Here is an 18,528-nt window from a genome sequence, read left to right as displayed (position 1 = left end):
CTACTCTCTCAGACCTCATAATGTATAGGCAGATCATGAAAGAGTTAAGAGAGGGGAAAACAGGAGATTTTTTTTAATGCTTTTGTGAAAACCGTGCCCTGTAGATCATAATAAAATGCACTCATTTGAAATGGATGGTCTATTCCTAAGAATATACCTACATGGGTCAGCTCTTTGGAGGAAAAATGCAAGACTGATTATCTACACTCAGGGAATGGGGCCTGACTAGAGAGTGTGCTTGGAGCACCTTTCTGAGTTTTCAGAAGACATGTCATTAGTGCAAATATAAGAGGGGCTCTAGGCCAGGTGTGGTGGCTCACGCCTGTAATCCCAGCACTTTGGGAGGCCGAGGTGGGCGGATCACCTGAGGTGGTCAGGAGATCGAGACCATCCTGGCCAACATGGTGAAACCCCGTCTCCACTAAAAATACAAAAAATTAGTCGGGCATGGTAGCACGTGCGTGTAGTCCCAGCTACTCGGGAGGCTAAGGCAGGAGAATCCCTTGAACCTGGGAGGCAGAGGTTGAAGTGAGCCAAGATCACGCCACTGCACTCTAGCCTGGGTGACAGAGTAAGACTCCGTCTTAAAAAAAAAGAGGTTCTAGCCTAAAATACTTATCTTCCACCTATATATTTATCTGAATTGTTTATCACATTAGCTAGTTGCCATTTCCCCAGAGCAGAAACCTAAAAGACTGAGACAGGAGGATGCATAGGTGTTGATGAGACCGATAGTGAAGAAATCTGGCAGCCTCAATGTGAAGAGCATAGCACATTTTTGAGAAAGATACTGAAAAGAAGGAAGAAGATGCTTTAAGAATGGAATTTAGGAAGACATTGGGAGACCAGGGGAAAACTTGCCTGCCATACAAATTATCCAGTTCTTAACCTGAATGTTACTTTGAGGAGGATTAGGCACAGCTCAATATTCTGAAATTAAATTCATCTAGATTTTATATAATGAATTTCAATTTGCCATTGCAGCTTTCCTAACTGGAATTAGGACTATAATTACTCCTGGTGGTTTTTGTGACCCAGAAGATTCAAGAAAATTTGAAGCTGTAGGATCTTTGGAAGCCAAACGGTAGTATGTGTCACTGGAGACATTTTTACATTTTCAATGTTACAGACTGAATTTTGCCTCCCTCCCTTCATATATTAAAGTACTAATTCTTAATGTGATAGTATTTGAAGATGTGACCTGTAGACAAGTAATTAAGATTAAATGATGTCATAAGGGTAGGATTCTAACTCCATATGACTAACGTCTTTATAAAAAGAGGAAGAGACCCCAGGGATGTGTACACAGAGAAAACGCCATATGATAACATGATGAAAAGGTGGCCGTCTGCAAGCCAAGGAAAAGAGTCCTCACTAGAGACCAACCCTGCCAACACCTTGATCTTAGAATTCCAGCCTACAAAATGGCAAGAAATAAGTTACTGTTGTTTAAATCACCCAGTTTGACGTTTTGTTTTGGCAACTCTAGCAGACAATACACTGAACTCACTTAAGTGATTACTCGCTAGGAAAATTGCTCTTCATAAAGGAAAAAATAGCATAAATGTGCCACTAGGACAAAGAGGGGCAACAACAAATAGAGGAACTTAGAGTCTAGAGTGATGATTTTCAGTTGGGTGAAGGGATGGCCAGGTACAAGGTGACTTCTGCAAAATCTACGTCTTACTTCCCTTCTCTCAGAACCCTACACCAGATGCTGATTTATTTTGAGACCAGCATGAATAATTGAAAATGTTTCCAGATAATTCTAATATATGAGCACCCTTCCTCTCTCATCCCTCCACTCTGGCTTAGACATTCATCACCAAACTGCTGGATGCCTATTATAAAATTAAAGTGCATCAGTGGTGACTATTCCAGCTAATGGCTGATTATCCAAAGGCCAATCATGAACCATAGTTATATGAAAATAGTTGTCTTCACTCTCTATTCCATCTACAATATCAAAGCAGAATCAGAAGCAACAGTAAAACGCCAGAAATGTGAGATGCCATTCCTCAGGAAGAAATTGTCTACATTTGTCCAGAATAGAGCATCTTACATAATAGATGAAACATAAAGCCTCACCTCTCTTGGGATATGAAAATATTAAATGTGTAACTGATCCACAAAGAAAACAAAGTCTCCTATTGTCATGACTTTGTTCAATTAGGTCCCACATTTCTATTACTTATTTGGCAGAGACGTAAGGTTTTGCCCATAATTGAGTTCTTTACTTCCCTTTCAATTAGGCTAGAATTTCCAGTCTCTCTTCCAGTTAGGTGTAGCAATATGACTAAGTTCTCACCAAAAAGATGAGTAGAAGTGACATACACTCCTTCCAGGCCCACCTGAGAACCTCATTTCTTTTCCTGACCATAAGGTAGAGCAAGAAGATCTGAGAACCTGAATAAAACTGAGTCTCATAATGAAAATTGCCTGGGTCCTTGGATGACTGCATAGTGGAGCAACCTACTAATCCCCCAGATTCAAGAAATTAACAGGGGTGAAAAATAACCTTTCATTATTTCAACCCATTTCCATTACTGTTATTTATTAGAACAGTAGACCAATTCTAATAACACATTTATATTAGAAATAGCAAAGAGTTCTCTTTTTTGCCAATAAGTTCCAGGAGTTTTCACTTTAGGAATGATCATCTGAAGCTAAACAATTCATATTCACCCTGATCTCACAGAAGCTCTGAGTCAATTCCCATGCAAGGCTAAAGGGTAACTGAGCTGATGGACTAAGTTTTTTGATGAAATTAAAGCAGGGGTCATGGTGATCTTTCACAGTTGAGTGATGTCTTTCTTCAAAGACGTATATATCTTGGATGTATTCCATAAGAGTTGCTCTCCTTTATGAGCCTTGCCAGATGGGGTCTTCTTATAAATCCACTTTCCTTGAAATGAGAGAACCAGGGCCAAGCACTATGAGCACTTATTAGATATTCCTTGATGATTATATAAACATACAAGTTTAAGTCTGATAAGCCTAGGCTATGGACTATGGAAATAGAGCTTAATTATGGCCTGGACATGTTTACTGGTTAGTAGCAAGTGTCTGGGTTTCTGGCCATTCTGTTGATCTTTATTGATACATAATAGTTGTATATGTTTTGGGGGTATATGTGATATTTTGGTATATGCATACAACGTGTAAAGATCAAATCAGGATAATTGGAACATCCCTCATCTCAAACATTTATCTTTTCATTATGTTGGGAATCTTCCAACTCTGGTCATTGTCTTGAGGGCAGTTTTGCAAAGCATGTGTTTGATTAACCTCTCAAGTCATAACCTCCTGTCTCCCAACCTATAGGGGGTATGGAAGGAAGAACTGAGTATTCCCAATTCGTTTTATCTGCACCCATATGGGTTTGTCACATGCTCATTGGAATAATAATGTCTGAGAGCAATGAGGGAGTGGATAGATCACTGGAGAGTGTGTGTGTGTGTGTGTGTCTGTGTGTGTTATCTGCAGGGGTAGACAGATAGCAGTTCTAGGGAAGTAAAAAGCAGGGCAGAGAAGTAACAAATGGACATATGAATACTCTACCCAATCTCTGGCCTTTTACAAACAAATAGGTTTAACCCTATACCATAGTATCACCAATATTACTAATTAGGATGAGCCATGCTATTTGATAAACTTTTATGTTTTATTATAAACAAGAACATTTGAATTTTTCACTATTAATAACAAATAACATGTGTTAGAACTTAATGAACCACAAAGCACTTTGCATAAACATTATCTCAAAGCAGAAATTTTTTTGGGCCCTGCACCCCATCCACTTGGCCTACCTCTGATTTCAGAGCAGCTATGGTAGCACTTCCATGCATGTACTCTGCCACAATTCTTTCTCAAGCTCAAGCAGCAACTTCTCTCCGCTTCTCTGCCTCAGGACTTTCTCTAAAGTCACACAACACAGTCACAGTCAGAAAGCATGGGAGTGGGATGGGAGACAATACTCCTGGTGTGGTGGAAACTCTCAACTAATGAGACAAAGGCATTAGCAGGTAAATGTCTGGACTTCGCATGCTCTGGAAAGACAATTCCGAGGTTCACATTCTATACATTTAGAGGGTCCTCAGTAGAATTAAGACCTAGTTGCCCACAGCAAAATCCAACTGATATTCCAAAAGTGTTGTCCCTCCTACTTCCTTGTCTCCTTTTCCCTGCTCTGTCAAGATGGTTTCCCTGCTCTAACAAGAAGGTAACTCGATCCAAGTCCTGGATTTGGGCTCTGCTTTAGGATAATCTGACCAAGATATTTCATTGAATCTTCACTCTAGAATAGAAACCCATATGCATCATGACATGTACCTCTTGAACATTTGCAGCTAAAGAAAAAAAGGCACAAGGTGAATTGGGCAGCTCGTGCTCCAACTGCTGGAGGGTTAGAAGTTGCCAATTATAAGACTAAATGTTGTGACTTAGCCATACTACTTTTCAAGGACCAAAATTGCAGCCAAACTCAGAAAGATATTATCATTTGCCTTCTAAAGAGACTTGGAGTTGTAGAAAAGCTATGAACTCATCATGTATCTTGCTTGCAGAATCCACTTTGGGACTGTTTGGGACTGTTACTAATTTTGACAAACCATATTTGAATCTTTAACATATTATTGAATTAATGTAACTTCAAAAGAAAACTAGCAGCCTCTTCTATCAAGTCTGCCTTGTATCATCACCTTTCTTAAATTTCTCTATTATTTTAAAATCTAAGTTTTCTAAAAAAATACTTTATCTTATAACCTCAGCTTCTGAAATTAGAATTTTAAAAGCTTCTAAGCAGTTAAACTCTAAATAAAAAATTCCATATAGTAAAGCTTCTGTAATTTTTTCCTGATCCACTCATCACATACAGTTCAAACAAGTTTGGTTTCCTTGGTAGTTTTGCCCTTGAACTGAATAGAAATAACCAGATACAATGTAAGAGGACAGAGTATATGTGTAGAAAGGAACAATAGATAACAACATGGCCACAGAAGAGAAGACAATAAAAATCAGAAAAGAGAATTTTAAAAGATCAAGCTGGCTTTTGTATGCACCTGAATAACCTTAGTGAAATTTTAGATCATATCACAACCTAAAAATCAATGATGAGAGAATGATGGCAAGGAATCATGTATATTCTGTTTCTGAAGCCAAAGAAGTATAGAGGATAGAATAGAAATATTTTCATGATGTAATTTTAATACTATCTAGCATTTATTGACTACCCACCTTGTGCTAAACAATATACACTTGGCATTTTACAAACATCATCTTCAGTCCTCACTGCAACATTGCAAATCATTTGCCACTATCCTTCTTTTAAACAGGAGAAATCTGAGGCTCAGAAAGGTTATTTAACACTCCCAAGGCAACACAGTTAGTTGATAGTTACCCCAGAGTATAAATTCAAATCTCTTTAGCTCCAAAATCCATGATTCTTTCTTACTCTTTGTCACCTTTACTATAAATAACATTTCTATTAGTTTGTTCTTGTGTCACAGCAAAGGAATACTTGCAACTGATAGTTTATAAAGAAAAGAGGTTTTAATTGGCTCATAGTTCTACAGGCTGTACAGGAAGAAAAAAGCTGGGATCTACTTCTGGCGAGAGCCTCAGGAAGCTCCCAACCATGGCAGAAGATGAAGGGGGAGCAGGTGCATCACATGGTGAGAGTGGGAGCAAGACACGGGGAGGAGATGCCACACTCCTTTTTTTTTTTTTTTTTGAGATTAAGTCTTGCTCTGTTGCCCAGGTTGGAGTGCAATGGCATGATCTAAGCTCATTACAACCTCTGCCTCCTGGGTTCAGGTGATTCTCCCACCTCAGCCTCCCAAGTAGCCAGGACTACAGGCACACACCACCACACCCAGCTAAGTTTTCTATTTTTAGTAGAGAAGAGGTTTCACCAGGGGCTGGTCTTGAGCTCCTGACTCTCAAGTAATCCACTAACCTTGGCCTCCCAAAGTGCTGGGGTTAAAGGCATGAGCCACCATGCCTGGCCGAGATGCCACACTCTTTCAAACAACCAGATCTCACATGAAATCAGTGAAAACTCACCCATTACCACAAGGAGTGCACCAAGCCATTCCTGAGAGATTTGCTCCCATGACCCAAACACCTCCCACTAGGCCCACTTCCAACATTTAGGTCACATTTCAACAAGAGATTTGGAGGGGATAAAACATCCGAACCATATCATTCCACCTCTGGCCCCTCAAATCTTATGTTCTTCTCACATTGCAAGATACAATCATCCCATCCCAATAGTCCTCCAAAGTCTTTGATCATTCCAACATCAACTCAATCAAAAGTCCAAAGTCTCAATTGAGACTTAAGGCATGTTCCTTCCACCTATAAGACTGTAAGAACAAAAATAAGTAATTTACTCCCAAGATATAGTGGTGGTACAGGCGTTGGGTAAACATTACTATTCCAAAAGAGAAAAATTAACCAAAAGAAAGGGGCTGTAGGTCCCACAAAAGTCTGAAACCCAGCAGGGCAGTCATTAAAGCTTAAAGCTCCAAAATAATCTCCTTTGACTCCATGTCCCACATCCTGGGCACACTGCTGTGCTGGGTGGGCTCCCAAGGCCTTGGGCAGTTCTGCCCTGTGACTTTTTCACACTGAGGTTGCAAGCTGCTGGTGGCTTTACCACTCTTGGGTCTAGAGGGTGGCAGCTTCATTCTCATAGCTCCAGTAAGCAGTGTCCTCATGGTGACTCTGTGTGGGGGCTCCAACCCCACATTTTTCCTCAGCACTACCCTAGTTCAGATTCTTGGAGGGGCTCTGCCCCTGTAGCAGGCTTCTGCCTAGGCACCCACGCTTTTACATATATCCTCCAAAATCTAGAGGGAAGCTGTCAAGCCTCCTTCACTCTTACGTTCTGTGTGCTTGCAGGCTTAACACTACATGAAAGTTGCCATAGCTTAAGGCTTGAACCCTCTGGAGCAGTAACCCAAGCTGTATCCATTGCCTTTTAGTTAAGGCTGAAGCCAGAGCTGCCAGGATTCTGGAAGTAGCATCCTGAGGCTGCACAGGATAGTGGGCCCCTGGGCCTTGCCCCTGAAAACTATTCTTTCCTCCTAGACCTCTAAGCCTATGATAGGAGGAGTTGCCTCAAAGATCTTTGAAATGCCTTTGAGGCCTTTTTCCCCATTGTCTTGGATATCAGCACTTGGCTCCATTTTAGTCATGCAAATCTCTTTAGCTCCACAGGCTGCTTTCATTTCCCCCTGAAAATACTTGCTCCTTTTTTACCACATCTCAGCATCAAATTTTCCAAATGTTTAAGCTCTGCTTCCCTTTTAAATATAAGTTCCAACTTTAAGTCATTCCTTTGCTCCTGTATCTTATCTTAGGCTGTTAGAAGCAGCCAAGCCACACTTGAATGCTTTGCTACTTAGAAATTTCTTCCACCAGATGTCCCAGGTCATTGCTCTTAAGTTCAAACTTCCACATATCTCCAGGATGTGAGCAAAATGTAGCCAAGCTCTTTGCTAAGGCATAACACAAATGACCTTTGCTCCAGTTCCCAATAAATTCCTCATTTCCATCTGAGGAATCATCACTGTAGCTTTCACTGTCCATATCTTTATCAGCATTTTGGTCACAATTATTTAACCAGTCTCTAAGAAGTTCCAGACTTTCCCTTACTTGCCTCTCTTCTTCTGAGCCCTCCAAACTCTTCCAACCTCTGTGAATCACCCCATTTCAAAGCTGCTTCCACATTCTCAGGTATCTTTATAGGAAGGCCCCCACTCCTCAGTACCAATTTTCTGTATTAGTCTGTTCTTGTATTTCTATAAAGAAATACCTAAGACTGGATAGTTTATAAAGAGATTTAATTAGCTCACAGTTCTGCAAGCTATACAGCAAGTGCAGAGCCAGCATCTGTTTCTGCTGAGGGCCTCAGGGAGTTTCCAGTCATGGCAGAAGGTGAAGGAGGAATAGACAAATTACATGGTGAGAGGAGGAGCGAGAAAGAGGGGAGGTGCCAGGCTCTTTTAAACAACCAGCTCTTGTGTGAAATTGTATAGCGAGAATTTACTCATTATCATGAGGACAGCACCAAGCCATTCACGAAGTATCCACCCCCATGGCCCAAACACCTCCAACATTGTAGGTCGTATTTCAACATGAGATTTGGAGGGGGCAAAACACCCAAACCATATCAATATTTAAAATATAACTTAAGGTGACAAATTCTAATTACCTGGTTTATATAAAGCCATACTAGATTAAAGAAATATTAGTAATTTGGTGATAATGACAAAACAAAAACAGCTGAAACACTACGTGATCCATCTTTAGGCACAGAGTTTTCAGAAGTTAGATGTTCTTCCGATTATCATCACATAGCAAATTATTATGATAAAATTGGCACCATATTTTAGTATTTCAACTTTAATAAATAAGTAATAATCTAACACACTTATAGTTTATTAAACATTGAAAAGCACTTTTTTCATACATTATTTAATATTTATACACACAATATTTCAGTTATGGAGGTAGGAGCCATATGTTTAACAGATAATGAAACCAAAGCCCAGAAAGCTTAAGTGCCTTTTATAGAATCACACAGTATATAAGAACCAGGGGAACCAAAATCAATGTCTCCTTATTCCCAATTTGATGCCAATAAGCAACATACCCAAATTTAAAAATGTGAAAAATTTTGATCATTATAAAAAATCAGTAAGTCACACATTCTGCTACTATTTTGGCTAAATGTAAAAAATTACCATCTTATTAAGTTGTGTTAATAAATGGTCAAAGGGAAAAACAAAAAGGGAGGATCTTGGAATGTTTCTATATAATTAGATTTTTTTACAATGGGATATTTTGCTTAGCTGGGAGACTGCCAGCTATAGACAAAATATGGATGTGTAACAACCTCCTCAAAACTTACTGATATACAGCAATTAGAATATATGCTATGTTCAAATGTCCTCAGGTCAGTTGGGCTGTTTTGCTCCACTCACCTCTCATTCTTCCTGGACTAACAATTTACTGGGGTCATGTTCTTCTCAAAGCCGGGGCAGTGGTGCACAAAGCCAGGTGAAGGCAGAGATACTTCCGAGGATGAGGCTCAGCATTGTCTTACTATCACTTCCATCAACTTATCATCGGCCAAAGCAAATCACACAGCCAAGACCAACATGACTCAGGTGGAAGGGCTACAAAAGCATATTGCAAATGGTGTGGATAGAGAAAGTGGAACATTGGGAAGAATAGTTTAACCTACAACTGGTGATTATCATAAACAATCATGCATTCCACAGCTTATTTTTACCAAGTACACTGCATACAGGACACTAAGGATATAGCTGTGAACCAGACTAACGTAATCTCTTCCCTTATGGAAGCTATGAAACAGGAGAGAGAGAGAGAGAGAGAGGGGGAGAGAGAGAGAGAGAGAGTGTGTCCAAAAGTTATATTAGTCATAATTCAGCCTGTCTTTGTTGATTTTGAAGTATACTTGATATATCGTAGTGGTCTCCATTCTAAACCTGTTTTTATTGTGCAACATTTAAATGATGAGGTTATAAGAAATTAAATTAAATATGCAGTTTATTCAGGATACACTACAGTCAGTGTTGCCTAGATTCTTAATTTCTTACCATTTCCCCTATAAAACAACGATGCACTTTTTAAAATTCCAGTTATTTTAGTCTTACATGTGTTTTAATTCCAGATAGATGGGAGTTCATTGGAAAAAATAAATATTCTCTTAAATGTGGTGAGTACAAGTAAAATTAAAGAATCTATAAAGTCAAGAAAGTGGCAGGTTCTTATTGATAAAATAAATGAGGGTGATATAATCATTTTTATTCTTTGCCAAGTCCCCTGATACTATTAATCCTATAACCTCTTATTCTCAGACAGGAGAGAACATCACTCTCATTTCCTCAGTGACTGGGACAAATATTAAAAAATTGTAAGGGCTAAGTAGACATTTACTGAATCAATGCTGGAATGAATACATAACTCAATCAATAAGTCAGCCAATGAAAAGAGAGACAAACCTAATGATTTCCTACTAATATTCATGGACTATCATTGGCTTCTCCGGTATAAGCTCCTTAGATGTTGGGGGCACACATTTTTTTGGGAGATGGGTCACGTAACCACAGACAAAATTCCTATGAGTCAAATGGCAGCTCTATAATTCTCTTTCCTTGTTATTTTATAGCTAACACACTCTTACTATCATAAGGCATTCCATCATCATCTACAGGGCTTACGATGATGTTCCTAACATTACGTCTCCTAGGTTTCTCCAAGCAGCCCTCTATCCTCGTACAGAGGTACTGCAGTTTCCAGAACTTGCCTGCTCTCTTCCATTTCATTGGTGACGATGACTGCTCTTTTTCTGTTTCCTGTCTGTATCTCTTGTGCTTGTCCTCCTGGAAAATCCTCCATTTTTCCAATAAGAACATGTCTCTTTTATGAAGTCTACCCTGAGCTCTCAGTGGTAAAGAAACGTTTCCTTCTCCAGGCTCCCAGAGTAACTTATACACACAGTAGCCTATTTATGACATTCTAAAGCAATTACCAGCTCTTATCATAGTTCCTAATACCTAGTAGGTGTTTTCATTCCTGCTAAAAAATATATAAGTAATAACAGCTTACAGCTGGGCACGGTGGCTCACACCTCTAATCCCAGCACTTTGGGAGGCCAAGGCAGGTGGACCACGAGGTCAAGAGATCAGATCACGAGGTCAAGAGATCGAGACCATTCTGGCCAACATGGTGAAACCCTGTCTCTACTAAAAATACAAAAAATTAGCTGGGCGTGGTAGCAGGTGCCTGGAGTCTCAGTTATTCGGGAGGCTGAGGCAGGAGAATCGCTTGAACCGGGGAGGGAGAGGTTGCAGTGAGCCAAGATCATACCACTGCACTCTAGCCTGGCATCAGAGCAAGACTCTGTCACACACACACAAAAAAATAGTTTACCCAGTTGGCTAAAGAATCATCAGCCAACAATTTAATATAAATATAAATGTCACACATTTTTAAAAAATACTATTATAGTACAGCCTTCTTTAGGCCTTCTGAAGCCTTTTACTCAATGCTAATAAACACTCACCTCATCTCACATTCTGACTTCATTTTATCAACAAGCATTTTTGAAAATCTGGGAAACAACAGCAAAACAAACAGATGAGCATATTAGCATGAAATATGCAAAACTCTGTATTCTTGTTTGAAGGGTTGCATTTATTGCCCTTAATCCAGTTTACAAATTGCAGGAGTTTAGGATGCTTATTGACGTTTGTGTTTGATTAAGATACGACTATATATTTAAGAGCTGGCAAAACTGTCGAGCCAGCCTGTGATTGCAGCAGTAATTAGGCATTTTAGCACATATTAGTGTAAACAGCTGTGTAAAATCCATATCAATGTTAGAAACACAAGTGATGTGGTTCAGTTAAAATATCACGAGGTTGGTTATTGAAGGTGGCTGAAAAATGCTGAGGAGAACCTGGAAAAATTAATTGCTCCCTCAAAATGACATAGGCTAACAGAGGTTAATTTAAGGGAACTGTCTTTCAAACATTACAAATGGAAGTAGTGGAGTAAGAAGGAGATTTGGGGGCTAGAATCCCTTTTCTAACTCTATCCACTCTTGTGTGTAATACACACATCCTGAGATATTCTGTACTTTGGTGGAGAGAGTCTCACTGTCACTCACCAGACTGGAAGGTCTCAAAAGTAAACTGAGCAAAACTGTAAATGCTATACACATCCAAAAGTTAGTTATCAGGTCCATTAAACCACAACTGAACTCCACCACCCTTCTGTGGCCTTGCAAATATATATAGCAGCTCCTACACTGGGCAACTCTTATGCATAAAAAGTGTAAATTTTGAGATCAGCGTGCCTGATTTCAAATCTCTGCTTTGCTCTTTTCTATCCCTGGGATGTTGAGCAAGTTATTTCACCTTTCTAGACATGATTTTTCTCATCTGTACAACGGGCATAATCTCCACTTCATAGTCACTGTGTTAAGAATGAAAATAGACTTCATATATAGATAGCCTGAAAGTACAATATGGGACCCAGATAGTCATGAGTGATACAGACGTTTCAAGAAAAATATTATATGAGCAAGAGATTAAAATGGGCTATTATTCTACCAGTCCATATTCTATGCTATATTCAAAGAACCAAGTCTTTCATTGCTTCCATAGGCTTTCCATTGTAGAGATGCTACCAGTGAGAACCAAGCTGAAGGGCTATCTCAGTTCATCAGCACTTTCCAATAGCACAGAATCACTAGGGTCAAAAGCAGAACTTGAAGACTCGACTATCAGCTCTATTAAAGCGAACACTGGACACTAGATAGCCAAATGCTTTGGGTAAATTTCTTTTGCTTGTGGTGGGAAAGAGACAGAGATAGTGTAACCCTGCCATCTGTTGACCTAGCAGCATATTGTGCCACTTCTGGTATGAGCAAAGGGCTCTCAAACCTGGGAAGGAGGTGAAAGACCAATATTTACAAGAGTACAACTGCTAACTTTATTCTGCAAACTCTAGCTATGTTACTGCACTTTAACTATTATACGCAGGCTGGTGGAACCACAGATTCTAGGAACAATATTCCCTGCAAGTTCTTTAAGTTCTACCCACTCCATTCCACCCGAATACCAATATGATTATTAAAACAGCTATCTGTGCTTCTCTGGGGGCACATTCAATAGATTTTTGAGGGTAAATCATATGAACAAAGAAGAATAACTCCAATATATGTCACTAGAAATAAAAGGCTCCCTACAGGGCATGTGGCATTTTTAGCTTTATATGCCAAGTCTCTTATCAAACACACAATATTGATCAAAAATTAAAATAATGTGTTAGTGGGAACTGCAGCTCTGGTCCTAAAATATCTGCTATGAATGTATTAATAACCAGGACTACCAAAGTGAAGACGAAATTGACCTCTGATTAGATTTAAAACTATATTGCTGAACTGAAACTATATTTTTTGAGAAAAAGAAACAAAGAAATTATCATCATTTTCCTGTTTCTAAGCAGAACTACATAGATCTTATCTAGCCCACTTTCAAAGATCTCCAGAAATTCTGGGCTCACATCCTCCTTTGCTGAGCACACCACACTAGCACCTGCATCTTTAAGATGTACTCAGTTTGTGCCAAGCGTCAAGCTTCTTTACTATTTTTCTGTCTCTAGTGAGGCTTGACACTGGTTAATCAACACTCCTCTAAAAGGTTTTTTTAAAAAATCTTTAGGACAGTATTAAACTTGAACTTCATGTACTTGTTATTGAGGCTTTTGTTTTGTTTTGCTATGTTTGTTGTTTGTTTTTGAGAAACTGAGTTGTTTTCATTTTATTTATTCAGTGAAATGATAATTACTAGGTGCCTACTAAACAATGAGCAATATGCTAAATAATAGGAATTCCAATGGAGTAGGTCAGATATTTCATAAGCGTATACTCAGATATGTAAAATATGGAAGTTTTAAAATTCCTTTCTAAATGTCCATGTAACCCCCATTTTTAATCTTTTATTTTTTCATTGACAAACAAAAATTGTATATATTTATCACGTACAACGATGTTTTAAAATATGTCTACATTATGGAATGGCTCAGTTGAACTGATTAACATATGCATTACCTTAATTCCCATTTTAAACCCATGTTTTACCTAATAAAGGAAATCACTTTAGTTCAGATAAACATAGGGCTTATTTTCAGTCACCTCAGGGCTGTCTCATTCTCTTTCAGGCAAGCTCAGTCCATTTATAGGCCTATCAATGCTCCTTTTCTCCCTGGAGTGATATTAACATTCCAGGAGGGCTATAGGCATCCTCCATCCTTGCAATGAGATGAGACTCTTGATGAGAAGTGACTCCTTTGTCTTGCCTTTGGTCATTTTGCTCTGATTTTGTTACCTGGAAAAACTCAGGTATCCACATGGCCCCTGCTGCTCAGATTCTCCTAGTCACTCTGCATCCCAACTTCTCAACTCCAGGGCTCCGTCTGCCACTTTCACTAGCCCGCTAGGAAGCATTCCACACCCATCTCAGGAAGCACAGAAATTTAGGGATGTTCTCCCACCTCTCTGGGTGGCTTCAGGCATAGGAAAGATGCCAGCTCAGGACATTTGTACAGTTCCCGGCAGCCATTTCTTTGCGTCCACTGTTGTTGCACTGTGCCCCAGAGGACTTCCCAAAGAGGCCCTGCCTGGTTGCTGTCATAGCCACTTCTTTGTAGGCCCCACACCATAGCAGCCAAAAGGCCCTTTTATAGGGACTTCTCTTAGCTGTCTTCATAGGGACAAGCTAAGCTCTCAAAGCAACTCTTCCCAAACAGTATTGTTTCTAGTCTGATTAATTAGGTTTTTCACTTGTTCACTTTCCAAACTATTATTTTAGGCTTTGTTATTTAAAATGTAAACCAGGGACCAGTAGCTTGCAGTATTTTCAAGCTTATTAGAAATGCAGACACTCAGGCCCAATAGGAAGCTGTGCATTAACAGTGCTCCCGGGTGATTCCTGTGCCCCTTCCAGTTTGGGAAGCACTCCTAGTTAAGGCATTAATGGCTGCTGAGCTGGGGATTTAGCCTTTTATTCCAAAATGCCTGCTCCTAGTAAGATGAAAAGATTTGCTCCCAAGGCCATTTCCTCTACTGGGAATTTCCAGAGGCCTTCTTTGAAACTCAAAGCCAGGGATTTGTGTTTTTTTTTTCACTTTCTCTGATCTTTTGTATCCTGTACTCCATTCAATAACTATCTCTTAAGGCAATGAATATCACTGATTCAATGGGATAGTGGAAGATGGGAAATCTGGAAGGGAAGTGTAGGCTAGGCCAAATGAGTATCTCCGATTTTATTCCACTAGCCAACCCAAAGAACAATAAAATAGTTTCTTAAAGGAGCACACACACTAGTGAGATTCCTGATTCTACCAGCCTGCAAATTATTTGAAGGTAATGTAACTCAGGTAAAATAATCTTTTCTGCCTACTTCTAACATATATGCTCTACTTCAACTCTTAGAAAAATCTGGACATGGGGACTGGAGGAAATTAAATACACACTCAAGTGTACAATTAAGTACACTTGTTTTTAATGGATGGGTAGAAAAGGGACGAAGACATGTGATGGCAGCTGCATTTCAGGGATAGTTACCTAAAACTTGGTGGATCACAAGAAAAATTCCCTTCTCCTTGTAGCCAGACACTGTAATGGGGTACTTTATTTTATCTTTTTATTTGTATAAATGTGTGGGTTACTAGTGCCATTTTGTTACAGGCATAGATTGGGTAGTGGTCAAGTCAAGGCTTTTAGAGTACCCATTTCCTGAATACCATACCTTGTACCCACTAAGTCATTTCTCATCATCCACCCACCTCTCACCTCCTCACCCTGCTAAGCTTCCATTTTCTATCAGTCTACTCTGTATGTCCATGTGTACACATTTTTTTTAGCATTGAATAGGGTATTTTATGGAGACTTAAAAAGATGTAGAAAGTCCAACATACCTCTAGGAACGTATTTTTTTTTTCCTGGTACCCTGGATATCCCTGAAAAATCATCAATCTAGGTCATAATATTTTCAGTTGTTTATTATTCATGAAACAATGCTATGTATTTATAATTTTACATAACACCTTTGTTGGATAAAGTTCAAAGAGCCTAAACAGTTTATGGGCCTAGCATCTTAGGGCAGTAAGGGAAACAGACATGACCACCCCTCTTTGAAAGGCAGGGGCCACTGCTAAATCAGAAACCTGAGATCCAGACCTTTGCTACCTGCCCTTGAACTGAAAGTAAGCATATACCCCAGGGTAATTATTTACTTTTATTTTCCCTCTCAAAAGTCCCAGTTTAAACAGTAAATAATATGGTCACCCTTTCCAGAGCCTATTGCAGTTTGACCACCAAGGTTTTCCTCCTGTGCCACTCTGAAAACTGCTGATGGCCAAGTTCTGTATTGCTGCTGAGGTATCCACCCCCTCGCTAGAATGGACCTCTTTGCTTCAGGACTATTCCCACTGCTTAACAAATGCACATTATTACCCCTAATAAACTTCCCGAGACTTGTCAGCTTTTATGGAGTGATAAAGCCTTTCTTTGAAACACCCACCTTGCTTTTTAGTTAGGAGCAAAAGAAAACATGTTCCCCTGGTAAACACATCTCCTCTAAGATGGCAAATGAGAAACTGTCCCTGCTTCCCCCTCCCCAATTTTTTTTTTTTTACCCTTGCAGCATTTAGAAAACTCTGTCCAAGAATATTACTCTATGAAGAAAAAAAAAACATCATCTCAAAATTATTAAAATCTCTGTGGGAATTCATGATTAATTTTAAGGCCTGGCAGATTAAAATACATTATTATGTACACTCTAGTGCATCCTTTCAGATATTTTCAGAATCTGATTTTGCTCTCTTGATACACACCAATGACTCTACATGTATCTAGTAGATTGCAAGGAATAGATTAGCATTAAAGAGGCAGTATTGTGTTGTTAGGTTGTTATATGTAACTTGTGCTCATACATTAAGAAAAATGTACCTGGCATTCCCCCGGACATGACCAGGCCTCTTAAAAAAAGAGAGTGAGTGAGAGCATGGTGACTACTTGGTGACAATACAGTTGTGGCAGCAGTTCTGAAATTCTGACCTTTGGGGTATTCACTGATGTTTTTATCCAGTTCCCAGGCAGAAGACGAACCACAGCGGCCTGCCAGAAAATGGAATACAGGCATTTATTTTCAGAAGCTATCAAATTTTCTACTTCCTAATCGGAAAAGAGCTGTCCTTTTGGCTTTTTTTTTTTTTTTTTCTAGGGAAGTCACAATTGCAGCTGCAGAGACAGGGATAAACCTACAGCTTCTTTTTCTTTGTTGAAGACAAAGAGTAAAATCAATGAAAAGCAAATCAACAAAAACCTGTATAAACCTTACCATGTTTCACTTTGAGGAGTCCAAATACAATGACAAGGAAACTAGCTTGCCTCTTCCTCCAGGATATGACACTTCCACTCTTGATGACCTTCCTCTGTTTATAACCTTGAATAAGTAGCATGATTCTTGGTATTTAGATGGGGTATCTGCCATTCAAGAGTGAAGCTGCTCACTTCCACACAAGATATTCTGTGACATGATTTTATTGTTAACAAATATTACTCATAGAAACAAAAATAGAGGATTCTGACCCAGTTAAGGGCTCTGTAGAGCTTTTGGCATAATAATAGATAAGAGTGGTTTTTTTGACTGAGCACAGTGGCTCATGCCTGTAATCCCAGCACTTTGCGAGGCTGAGGCAGACAGATCACCTGAGGTCAGGAGTTTGAGACCAGCCTGGCCAACATGGCAAAACCCCGTCTCTACTAAAAAATACAAAAATTAGCTGGGGATGGAGGCACACACCTGTAATTCCAGCTACTCCGGAGGCTGAGGCAGGAGAATCACTTGAACCTGGGAGGCGGAGGTTGCAGTGAGCTGAGATTGCACCACTGCACTCCAGCCTGGGCAACAGAGTGACACTCCATCTCAAAAGAAAGGAAAAAAAAAAGATGAGTGCTTTTTTATCTCAAAGCTAATACATGACAATATATACATAACACTAATTTACATTTTTCCCTTTAGATGATGGAACCAAATGCACACAAGAGTTGACCTTAAACTACAAGACGAAGTGTGCAAATCGGATGTTGCGGTTCTCCTGTTTACCTACTCCAATTTCCCTTGCCAGATACTTGCTCTAATTACCTTCCTTCTCCACTTGCAATTTTACAAAATATTTGTGTTTTTAAAAAATCCTTCATGTGGGGCTGGGCGCGGTGGCTCATGCCTGTAATCCCAACACTTTGGGAGGCCGAGGCAGGAAGATCACCTGAGGCCAGGAGTTCGAGACCAGCCTGGCTAACATGGTGAAACCCTGTCTCTACTGAAAATACAAAAATTAGCTGGCTGTGGTGGCATACCATGTAATCCCAGCTACTCAGAAGGGTGAGGCAGGAAAATCACTGGAGCCTGGGAGGCGACTGAGCTGAGATTGCACCATTGCACTCCAGCCTGGGCAGCAGAGCAAGACTCCATCTAAAAAACAAAACAAAACAAAACAAAACTTTTCATGCGTGGATCTGCTCCCAACATGTTGATGTTTACTAGATGCTATCAGATTAATCCTATTTCAATATGGGGTACCTTCCCTTCCCCTCAACTTTCTCTACAGCTCCCCACTCTCGCTCTCCCTTGTCCATCCATTCCACCACTATTTGCCCGCTTTCAATTGCTGGTCTTGCTCAAACTTTTTCTTTACTGTTCTTTTGTCCTCTCCCTCTTCATTTGTTTTATACTTAGCCTAGACAGTTTACAAGTGAAAGAGACAAAAGAAGAAGGGGCTATTCAGAGGAAAGAGGCCTAAATACTGCAGAGGCCCTGCTTGTGTTTACTGCTGGTGTGTTGTGATCCTCCCCTCACTGGATTTTCCTATTTTAATGGCCTTCCAGAAAAAAAATAGTGTGTGTGGGGCCTGGGGAATTAG

General features: G+C 39.7%; 1 long non-coding RNA gene across 1 annotated transcript; it reads right to left on the bottom strand.

The window, feature by feature from the left end:
• Positions 1-2,537: 2,537 nt before the first annotated feature.
• Positions 2,538-18,050, bottom strand: LOC107969468 (uncharacterized). The gene is made up of 6 exons (XR_001711297.3): positions 17,966-18,050; positions 16,661-16,720; positions 11,099-11,146; positions 8,991-9,185; positions 3,810-3,918; positions 2,538-2,905 (listed from the first exon to the last, which is right to left on the bottom strand). It is a non-coding gene; the product is annotated as an uncharacterized LOC107969468 (long non-coding RNA).
• Positions 18,051-18,528: the final 478 nt, after the last annotated feature.

This window comes from Pan troglodytes, chromosome 17, assembly GCF_028858775.2.
Source record: "Pan troglodytes isolate AG18354 chromosome 17, NHGRI_mPanTro3-v2.0_pri, whole genome shotgun sequence".
Lineage (NCBI taxonomy): Eukaryota > Metazoa > Chordata > Mammalia > Primates > Hominidae > Pan > Pan troglodytes.
This window is presented reverse-complemented; position numbering and strand designations above follow the sequence as displayed.